Raw genomic sequence first — 10,223 nt, forward strand, 5'->3', positions numbered from 1 at the left:
CATCATATAAAAGAAAAGGTTTTACCAATCCCAAAGAATCGGACACATTACCTCCCAGGTTAATGCCTGTTTCAGATCTTACCCAAATACACGCTACAGCCAATTCTTATTAACTAAACTAAAATTTATTAAAACTCAAAAGAGAGTATGGTTAAAAGATCAATATACATACAGACATGAGTTCAATTTATTGAGGTGCAGATTCATAGCAGAGATGATGAGCTTTGTGGTTGCAAAGAGTTCTTTCAGAAATAGTTCATAGATTATAGTCCANTGGAGACTTAGTACAGAGCTGTCTGCGGCCATGGCTGCGTGACAGGGCTTAGTTTCATTTCCCTGTGTTCGGCCTCTGTTCAGCCTATGGGGCGTTCCCCTTAGATCTGGCTGATCTGCTGCTGTTCCTATGAGCTGTGGCTGAGAGTTTCAGTCTGGGGAGGGCTCTAGTCTGGGGAGAAATGTGACTCTTTCTGTGTGCAGGGAGCTATGTCAAATGCCCAGCGGAGATGCTCAGGGAAACAAATCAATCTCTGTCTGGTGTTTTAGCAGGGTAGAATGGAGGAGTTTCGTAAGAACATAAGAACGGCAATACTGGGTCAGACCAGAGGTCCATCTAATGGCTAATTACAAACATTAAATCTATCTCCCCTTGTAAGTATTCTCACACTTCTTATCAACCTGTCTGTACTGGGCTAGCTTGATTATCACTTCAAAAGTTTTTTTCTCTTACTTAATTGGCCTCTCAGAGTTGGTAAGACAACTCCCACCTGTTTATGCTCTCTGTATGTGTGTATATATATCTCCTCAATATATGTTCCATTCTATATGCATCCGAAGAAGTGGGCTGTAGTCCACGAAAGCTTATGCTCTAATAAATTTGTTAGTCTCTAAGGTGCCACAAGTACTCCTGTTCTTTTTACAGAAAGGATGTGGACAAATTGGAGAGAGTCCAGTGGAGGGCAACGAATATAATTAGGGGGCTGGAGCACATGACTTATGAGGAGAGAACTGGGGTCATTTAGTCTGTAGAAGAGAAGAGTGAGGGGGAATTTGATAGCTGCTTTTGACTACCTGAAAGGGGGTTCCAAAGAGGATGGAGCTCGGCTGTTCTCAGTGGTGGCAGATGACAGAACAAGGAGCAATGGTCTCAAGTTGCAGTGCGGGAGGTTTAGGTTGGATTTCACTAGGAGGGTGGTGAAGCACTGGAATGGGTTACCTAGGGAGATGGTGGAATCTCCATCATTAGAGGCTTTTAAGGCCTGGCTTGACAAAGCCCTGGCTGGGATGATTTAGTTCATGTTGGTCCTGCTTTGAGCAGGCGGTTGGACTAGATGACCTCCTGAGGTCTCTTCCAACTAGGGTGACCAGACAGCAAGTGTGAAAAATCAGGACAGGGGATGGGGGGTAATAGGAGCCTATATAAGAAAAAGACCCAAAAATCGGGACTGTCCCTATAAAATAGGGACATCTGGTCACCCTACTTCCAACCCTAAGGTTCTATGATTCTATGAACCCCTTAGCCCACTCCCCGGGAACCCCAGTCAGCTGTCATGGGCCAGCCAGGTGTGTAATTGCAGGGTAGACATACCCTTAGATGTCATCATCTGAGAATTTCCTCACTAAAAGAAAGAGAGAGAAGGTGGGGGAGGTAATATCTTTTATTGGACCAACTTCCCTAGGTGAAAGAGGCAAGCTTTAGAGCTCTTATTCAGGGCTGGGAAAAGTACAGTAGAGCAGCGGTTCTCAAACTGTGGGTCGGGACCCCAAAGTGGTGGGGCTTAGGCAGGCTCAGGCTTTGGTGCCCCCCTCGGGGGGTCCTGTAGTAAGTTTTGTCAGAAGGGGGTCGCAGTGCAACAAAGTTTGAGAACCCCTGCAGTAGAGTGTCATAGCCAAATGCAAGGTGGAACAGATTATTTAGCATAAGTAGTTCACACATATTGTAAGAGATAATTCAGGGTAAAGTGGCCCGTTAACACCTCTGCAGTCATGGGACAAAAAAAGAGGGGGCAGGTTAGTGGGTTACAGATTGTTGTAATAATCCATGAATCCAGTGTCTTCATTAAGGCCATGATTTTTAGTGTCTATCCTGGAATCTTAAATTCATAATTTTGCTAGACATTAAAAATCACAGTCTTGATAAAAACTGGATTCATGGATTATTACAACAAACTGTAATCCATTAACCTGCCCCCTCTTTTTTTGTCCCATGACTGCAGAGGTGTTAACGGGCCACTTTACCTGGAATGGTCTCTTACAATATGTGTTTATGCTAAACAAGCTGTTTCACCTTATATTTAACTGGGACAATCTCAATACCTTACTTACTTTTCCCAGCCCTGAAGACGACCTCTGTGTATAGCTGGAAAGCTTGTCTCTCTCACCCACGGAAGTTGGGCCAATAAAAAATATCACCTCCCCCACCTTGTCTCCCCCATATCCTGGGACCAACATGGCTACCACAACACTGCAAACAACTAATTAAAAAAGTCATCTGTGAGCATTAAGCAAGACAAGAGAGCCATTTAGAACTCTAAAAATACTTTAATATGATTATTTTGTGCATGATAAAAGTAGAGCAGAATCCATTGGCTGAAAACAAACAAATAAACAAACAAACAGCCCCTTACTGTTAAATTCTGTACACATTAATTTACATTCTTTAAACATGAATGTAATTGCTATTCTTCCTTCCCTCTCCGGTTCCCTTCTCCCCTTCACTGGCTGCCAACAGCTACAACTCTTTCAGAACCATAGAGTATTTTGACACAGAGGCTGGTTTTCCCTCTGTTCTTTTGGCAAATCAAAAGTATGCATTAGCCTCTGGGATCATAAAGAAGAGGACGTCGGAACCTAGAAAAGCCCATTTAATAGTCCTCAGTGGGATATTTTACCCTATGTCTCAGGGTCAGAGTTTGAGCTGGGATTTAAACCACAGGCCCAGAAGAAAGGGAAGATTTCCATAATCCATTATTTGAAAAACCGAATCACTGTGAATGGCAGTGATTGTGTGAACCATACCAATGCAGCATCCATTGGGGTAAATAAACATGAACTTGTAATGTTCTATACATCACTCATCAAAGGGGGAGATTTGTCATTGGACGAGAGAAGTGATGACCTGTGCTCAACGTGATGACAGGAAAATTCAGTATCATCACTTTGCTTTGGTAAAACACTGTAAAGTTCTGCTTAATAGTCTTCAAATGTGGAGATAATTAATATTCCCCTTCCACCAGGATCCTACAGACTGGGACATGAGAGGCTAAAGAAGTTCATTTACTCAGGTCCTATGAGATATTTTCCCCGGTGTCTCAGGGACACAGTCTGAGCTGGGAGTCCATCCCCAGCCAGAAGAAAGGGTGGATTCTCTCCCTGTTGAAAGGAGCCAGCAGGAACATGAAAATCAGGGCTTTCTTATCTGCATCAAAAAACAACACCCGCCCTTCTTCGTAGTTCAGAGAAACCCAGATCCTCCTGGGATTCCCAATCACAGAGGTGGGTCACTTTTGTGGAGGTGAGATCCTGGTACTGGCCCCCCACAGCTGTACAGCTCAGATCCCCTCATAGGGATTAAGGCCGATTTCTCTCTTCTTCCTCACCATCTCTCTAGTGACCCCCACAGCCCACCGGAGTCTGCCACCCTCTACCGCCACCTCCCAGTAATGTCTCCCTGAGGTGAAGGTCCTCGCAGCCCAGCACGCATTGCTTAGCACTGAATCTGTCTGCACAGTTGGGCAGCCTCTGCCGTTTGTCTTCCCATCATACGGTTTTCCAATTCTTAGGCCTTGGCTACACTCGCGGATTCACAGCGCTGCCGTGGCAGCACTGTGAAGCGCGAGTGTAGTCGCGCCGCCAGCACTGCGAGAGCTCTCTCGCAGCGCTGCAAGTACTCCACCTCTCCGAGGGGAATAGCTTGCAGCGCTGTGAGCGAGCGTGCAGTGCTGCAGGCGCTGATTACACTGGCGCTTTACAGCACTGCACTCGCTGCGCTCGGGGGGTGTTTTTTCACACCCCTGAGCGCAGCAAGTGCAGCGCTGTGAATTGCCGGTGTAGCCAAGGCAGGACAAGGTGGGGATGAGCCGTGGCTGGATCCAGAGTCACATTCACTGGGGGGAGAGAGAATCAGAGCGTTAGGGGCAGAGCTCAGCCCTGGGGGAGGCTGGGACCATTTCTCACATTGTACACCAGGGGTTAGGTCAATATAGCTACAGCTCTCAGGGGTGTGGAATGTATGCCAATGTAAGTTCCCAGTGCAGACCAGCTCTCTTAGGCCTTGGCTACACTTGCAAGTTACAGCGCTGTAAAGCCTCCCCCAGCCCTGTAACTCAATCCCTGTCCACACTGGCAGGGCACTTACAGCGCTGTATCTCCCTGGGTACACCGCTGCAGGTACTCCACATCTCCGAGAGGAATAACAGCTGCAGGGGAGTGGCTACGACTCACGGGTGTGAGTGTAAACGCTTCCAGCGCTGTACTAATCACCTTGTCAAGTGGCCAATCCTCTCCATTGTTGTGACCGGCTGCAGGAATGCGGAAGTGCAGCTTGCTTTGAGTGAGTGAATGAATGAGCAGGGGGCCGGGAGTTCGGAACTTGCAAAATAGAGAGCTGACATGCTCCAAAAAGCACTCTCTCTCCCCCCACACTCTCTGTCACAATCCACCCCACCCCCCCCCGTTTTGAAAAGCACGTTGCAGCCACATGAATGCTGGTATTGCTGCCCATAATGCAGCGCTCCCAACACAGCTGCAAATGTTGCAAGTGTGGCCACACCACTGCGCTGGCAGCTGTCAGTGTGGACAGACTGCAGCGCTTTTCCCTACTCAGCTGTATGAAAACAGGTTTACCTCAGAGCGCTGTACAGCTGCAAGTGTAACCAAGGCCTCAGGTGTGTGTGTGTGTGAGAGAGAGAGAGACAGACAGACAGACAGACGGCAGCCTAATTTCTCACTCGCATGTTGAGCGTATGTTTGGGTTTGACAAGTTCAGTTTTTTTTATTCCCAGAAGGTTCTTGTGCAAGTTAATTGACAGCCCAACTTTTTCCAGTTTTTGAGGACAAAATCCCTGCGCCAAGTCACCCTTTTGATATGTTTCTTTCACACCCTTTGCCAGAGCCGTACCCCATTCTGTCTCCAGTTCATGTGGGAGAGTATCTGGAGAGAGGAATAAAGAGCTGAGATTTCAGGGTACAATGGTCAGAGCAAGATTGCTGCTATTGAGTGATGTAAATGTGCTTTAAATTTGAAACACAAACTGGGGGAACCCTGGAGAAAGAAAGAGAGAGACGGGAAGAGTTTCTAGGAAGACCGAAAGGTAATTAAGCTGAATCACAGAGTCACAGGGTTTAAGGGCAGAGGTCTGACCCCCACACTGAACACAACAACCAACATTAGATCAAAGCATTGAGAACATTTTCTCTGCACACTTTGCATGACTATGGCCCTGTCTCTCCTTTGAACTATGGCCCCCTCACACTTCCATGGCAGTGTAAAGAGGCAGGGGCGGCAGGTTTGTGGAAATTTTGGTGGTGCCCAGAAACCCAGGACTCCCCCTCCCCCGCAAACTCCCTGCCCCACACACCTGCCTAAGGCTCTGGGAGGGAGTTTGGGTGGGGGAAGGGATCTGGGAGTGCAGGCTCTGGGCTGGGGCAGGGGATTGGGATGCAGGAGGGGTTCAGGGTGCAGGCTCTGGGAGGGAGTTTGGGTGCAGAAGGGGTGAGAGGTCAGGCTCTGGGAGGGAGTTTGGGTGGGGGAGGGGTGCAGGCTCTGGGAGGGAGTTTGGGTGCTGGGTGCAGGCTCTGGACTGGGACAGCGGGTGGGGGTGGAGGAGGGAGTGAGGTGTGCAAGCTCTGGGAGGGAGTTTGGGGGCGAGAGGGTGCGGGGGGTCAGGGTGCAGGAGGAAATTTGGGGGCTGGAGGGTGTGTTTGGGGGGCTGGGGTGGGTGCAGGCTCTGGAAGTGGATGGGGGGTTCGGTGCTTACCTGGGGCACCCCCTCCGGCAGCGGTTCCTAGGTGGGCCAGGCCGGGGGGGGTCTGTGCACACTGCTGTCCCCAGGCACCGCCCCCGCAGCTTCCAATTGGGCGCAGGGGTGTTCGGTGCCAGGGCAGCGCGCAGTGGCACAGCCCCCCCAACACAGGCTGCAAGGACGTGCCGGCAGCCAGATGGAACGAGCGCGCAGGAGGCTGCTCACTCCCGCTGCGCTACTAGGTGGCGGCAGGAGCCCCTGGGCTCTTTTAAATCACCCAGGGGTGGCAGGCGGGGCCGGGGGATGTGCAGGGGTGGGGGCAGGTGGGAAACTTTGCTGGAACCAGGCCCCCGGGCCAGGAATATTCCTGGTGCCCAGGCACCACGGGCCCATAGAACTCGCTGCCCATATAAAGAGACTCTTATAACAGAGCTGGATCACGGAGCTAGTAGTTGAGGTTGAGAAGCCCTTTCTGTTTAATATCAGCTCTTCTAAGTGCTCTGAAATGCACATTACACAGATCTGTGAAACATAAGCTACTGGAAACTAGGAATTACACTTAAGGTACATGCCACCCACTTTGAGGGCTAGCCAGAATGTGCGGGGAGGAAGCTGGCTTGGAAGGGAGGGGCAGACCAGGTGCAACAGGACTGAGGCATGGTTGGGAACTGGGGGACCTGGTTGCAGGGGGAAGTGGGGGCCGGGAACCCAGCTCTCTATGCAGCTTGGGCAACGTAAGCAAGGAAACGAGGGGCCCTCTAGTAAGCTACTGTGGGTACCGGAAAAGGAGGGTAAGCTGGAACTGGTGGCAGTGAGGAAAGGGGGGGGGGTGTATGTGGCAGGGGATGGTAGAGAAGCAGAGAGACACACCAGTCTTCTCTCATCTGCCTAAAGTTCCTGTAATCACATAGAATAAGCCAAGTCTCCTTGCACCGCTTTGAGATCTCAAATAAACTTTGATTGCTTCTCCACCCTGGAATTCAGCAATTCCTAACCTGGAATTACAAAGGCGTGTAGATGTTCAAGCCTTAGGTTAACAAACCCAGGGTCTGCTGACTAGAGTTCTACTGACCCTGGACTTATATTGCAATGTAGATATACCCAGAGAGAACAGCTCTAGGAATAGGAAGGGAGTTCAGTCCCAATGAGTAATTCACTTCTTGACCTCCATGACTTGATGGTCACAGCAACGGCGCTGAGCCACCACCAGCTTCGGGGGAGAGGGGGAGCGAGGGCAGAGAATGGGCGGGGCCGCAGCCTGGGTTAGGGAGGCTTAGCCTCCCCTGGCCTATTATACCCACCGCTCATGCACATATTAGTCTGAAAAGGGAAGGATGCAGAGTGTTTCCTACTGTACCTTGTATTTCTGGGCAGCCTCCTCAACAAAACGCACCTTGTGAGATCCGTGCTCTGCCGATTGCCAGCACGCCACACATGACTTCCCCATCCTCTTCGCAGAACAGGTTGAGTTTCTCCTGGTGTCTCAAGCACAGCTTCTCCTGTCTTTTCCTTTCCAAGCGTTTGATGGTTTTGATGATATTCGCCAGCTCTCAGTTGGGCTGGAGAGTCCTTTTCTGGATCCAAGCTCGGCAGCTGGGGCAGCACAAAGGTTCGTAATCCCCCTTTCCGCCGGCTTCGCAGTAGTTAGTGATGCAGACTCGGCAGAAGTTGTGGCCACATTCTACATTCACCAGCTCTTTCATATAATCCAGGCAGATGGAGCATTTGGTTTCCTCTTGAATTTCCTGTGCAGGAGTCACTGAGGTCATGTCTGCTTGGATCTCTGAGTTTCTGTTCTCTTTGCCTTCTACTAGACACCAAAAATGATGGACTTAATAAAAACACGGATTTTATGGCTCATTACACCAATCTGTAACCCAATAATCTTCTTCTGTCCTGGGCTGGAGAGGGGTTAACTGCTCACTTCACCTTGAATGGTCTCTTGCAACATGTGTTAACTCCTTATCTGTTCCACCTTGTATTTAGCTACAAAACTCTGAGGTAGGGTGACCAGATGTCCCTATTTTATAGGGACAATCCAGATTGTGGGGTCTTTTCCTTATATAGGCTCCTATTACCCCCCATCCCCATCCCGATTTTTCACATTTGCTGTCTGGTCACCCTACTCTGAGGTTACATCTACACTACAACAAAAAACCTGCAGCACCAAGTCTCAGCTGATTCAGGGTTGCAGTGCTCGGGCTGTGTGGCTACTAAAGTGCAGACATTAAGGCTCAGGCTTGGGCTCTGAGACCCTCCTCTTTCCCAGGGGTTCTCAAAATCCAGGATCCGGGCCAAGCCTGGACGTCTACACTGCAATTTCATAGCCCCACAGCCTGAGCCCCATAGTCAGCTGAGTGGGCCAGCCACATGTCTTTTATTGCAGCGTACGCATGTCCTGGGTAGCTTTTCCAGACCTGAAGAAGAGCGCTGTGTAAGCTCGAAAGCTTGTCTCTCCCGCCAACAGACGTTTGTCCAATAAGTGACATCACCTCAGCCACCGTGTGTAGCATAGATTCATCTGTCAGTAAGGATGCTTCCCGTGTATCTGTTATTCTTTGATACATTCGCGTAATGGATTGAAGGAAACTGAATGAGCCAAAGGGAGGCAAGAAAAGGGAGAAAGGAAGTGAGAAAATACAGGGATATAGACCTAATTTGTGGAATTGATCCGCTTTTAGCTTGACCCTGTATTGTCTTCCACCCCAGGGGTTCAAAAGTTCTGGATCCCATGTTGCTGATTGAAACAAAGAATAATACAGAAGTCAACTATCCATCAACAGCCAGTCACATTCCTGCTTGGGCCCCAGTTATCAGGTAGTTTTGCATGGTTACTGCCCATAGTTCTTCCATTAGCTCTGTGCAAATAAGTGTTAAATATCTAAAATAAATATCATTTTAAAAGCAGGGCATTTGTGGCCAGCTGCGGCTGAGGAACCCCTTGGCCAACTGACCCCCCCCCACACACACACACACATTTGCACCAAAAACTCTTATTTCAGCCTGTGGTGAGATGTAGCAATTTTCAAGACAATCAGACAGCGCATGTGGAATTTAAAAAGCTGAAAATTCTGCTTTCACTAGAAAGCACATTGGTAATCATGGTGCAGTGCCCAACACTCACTCCTATGACATGGCAATGTTTAATATTTCTCTAAATAGCTAACAGTAAGATCCAAATTCTCAAACATACTGACATCTTAGAGGGTACCTCATTAATATAAAGGGAAGGGAACCAGCTCATAAAATAACCAGACTAAGGTGGTGAGGTCTAATAATAGCAACCCTCCCAGACCATGCTGCTGCTGGGGAGCTCCTGAGCCCATAAACTATGTTATAAGCCTTCCTGTTGTGTTCGTCAGTGCATAGGTGGGGGCTTTCCTGGAGAACATAACATAAGAACGGCCAGACTGGGTCAGACCAAAGGTCCATCTAGCCCAGTAGCCTGTCTTCCAACAGTGTCCAGTGCCAGGAGTCCCAGAGGGAATGAACAGAACAGGTAATCATCCAGTGATCCATCCCCTGTCGCTCATTACCAGCTTCTGGAAAACAAAGGGTAGGGACAACATCCCTGCCCATCCTGGCTAATAGTCATTGATGGCCCTGTCCTCCATGAACATATCTAGTTCTTTTTTGAACCCTGTTATAATCTTGGCCTTCACAACATCTTCTGGCAAGGAGTTCCACAGGTTGACTATGCGTTGTGTGAAGAAATACTTCCTTTTGTTTGTTTTAAACCTGCTGCCTATTAATTTCATTTTCCAATTCCATTATATCTTTTTTTGAGATGGGGCGACCACATCTGCACGCAGTACTCAAGATGTGGGCGTACCATGGATTTATATAGGGGCAATATGAAATTTTCTGTCTTATTGATTCCCAGTCAGTGCTGACAGCTGCTGCAGGCTGAAGCCGTGTATCTAGCAACAGGGGAGTTGACAGGCGGAGGAGTTTGAAGGAGGTGCTGAGTGTATAGAGCTGCCTGTGATATTTGGGTGCCTAACTCCTATGTGATTTAGGCACCTAAGCACCTTGAGGATGCTGGACAGGAGCTCAGAGACAACCTGAGTGATTGCAGCAGGCTCCCAGCTAGTCCTGTGGTCACGATGGAGGAGATGGGAGAGCTTTAGAGGATGAAGGTATCTTGTGGGAGAGACCCCAGCCCCTCTCCTCTCTATCTGGGGAGGGATAGCTCAGTGGTTTGAGCGTTGGCCTGCTAAACCCAGGGTTGTGAGTTCAATCCTTGAGGGGGCCATTTGGGGA

This window comes from Trachemys scripta, chromosome 14, assembly GCF_013100865.1.
Source record: "Trachemys scripta elegans isolate TJP31775 chromosome 14, CAS_Tse_1.0, whole genome shotgun sequence".
Lineage (NCBI taxonomy): Eukaryota > Metazoa > Chordata > Testudines > Emydidae > Trachemys > Trachemys scripta.